Source organism: Myotis brandtii, unplaced genomic scaffold, assembly GCF_000412655.1.
Source record: "Myotis brandtii unplaced genomic scaffold, ASM41265v1 scaffold1763, whole genome shotgun sequence".
Lineage (NCBI taxonomy): Eukaryota > Metazoa > Chordata > Mammalia > Chiroptera > Vespertilionidae > Myotis > Myotis brandtii.
Window position 1 is genome coordinate 27,743 of NW_005356530.1, and position 1,492 is coordinate 29,234.

A 1,492-nucleotide genomic window follows, 5' to 3' on the forward strand; every position below is an offset into this window, starting at 1 on the left:
TCGGCCTGTGCATGAAAGGGTTGTGGGTTGGATTCCCGATTAAGGGCACATACCTGGATTTCAGGTTCAATCTCTAGAGAGAAACAATTGATGGGTTTCTCTCACATCAATGTTTCTCTCTCACTCTCTCTCTCCCTTCCTCTCTGAAATCAATACAAATATATATATTTTTTAAAAGGTGAAAGGCAAACATTTATTTTTCACTGTATAATTCTTCCCCATTGGCTTGTGGTCATTTTGCAGGAAATTTTATATACTTATATGGAAGGCTGACGTAAAAAAAATTCAAGATAATTACTTTGTATTTCTTTCTCTAGTCGAAGGCATTTCATATAGAATTTCATTTTTTCCAAAAGCTAAGTTTAGAAATTTTTGTTGTGATAAAAAACATAACATAAAATGTAGCATCTTCACCTCTAAGTGTTTCCCTTCTCCCCTCTCTGTCTCCACCCCGTCTCCTCCGTCTCTCTCCGTCTGTCTCTCTCCGTATGTACATAAATACAGCGTGTTGAGCGCAGCTGTCGCTGGCAGATCCTCAAGGGCGCGGGGGATCGCGGACCGGGCACCTGCCAGAGGCCGGGAGGCCAGGAACCCGGCCACCAGCGCACCCAGGGCCCAGGCTTCATACAAAACACAAAATCAGAAGCCAGAACGTCAGGCGAGCGCCAAACCCGCAGAGGCCCCTGCTTGCGGGGGAGGGTTTGGGGGGAACCGGAGGGCGGGGCCCCTGTAGACACTCTCTTTGCCGGCAGCTCACGGGGTGCAGCCCGGTGCACAGACACGCGAGTGAGGTCAGCAGCCGCTGCGAACTGCCCACTGACGTTGTTCACAGGCAGAGCCTGACCCAGTGGGTCTGGGAGGCCCTGGCCCCCGGGTTGCCCTTGGGTGCAGGGAGCTGGGAGAACACGGTGCAGAGCTCTGAGCCCACGTCTTAGCTCAACTGTCAGTGACACGGGCCTCGGGTCCAACCTGATTCTTCAGGGTTTTCTTATTTCAGAGAGGGAGGGAGAGAGAGAGAGAGAAACATCAATGATGAGAGAATCATGGATCGGCTGCCTCCTGCACGCCCCACACTGGGGATCGAGTCCGCAACCTGGGCCTGGGCCCTTGACCGGAATCGAACCTGGGAACCTTCCGTCCTCAGGCTGATGCTCTATCCACTGAGCCACACCAGCCAGGGCTCTTCAGGCTTTCCTATGGGGAGGTCAGGTCGCCCGCCGTGGCTCTGGGTCTCCGGTTAGGGGCGCGCCCTCTGCTCCTGGGTGTTTTCTCTGCATCTGCCCACGGCTCGCGGGGCCTGCGCGGCTACTGTTCTCAGCTTGTTGCGAGCTGGCGGGCACGGCCGGCCGGGCTCAGCTGTCCCGTGGGAGGTGTCCGGGGTCAGAGCCAGCAGTAGTGGGGGCTGGCGACCAGCCTGGCCACGGGCCCAGGGGCCAGATGTTCGGGCTTAGCTGCCTGGCCAAGCAGGGATAGAGTGACCAGCTAATTGAGC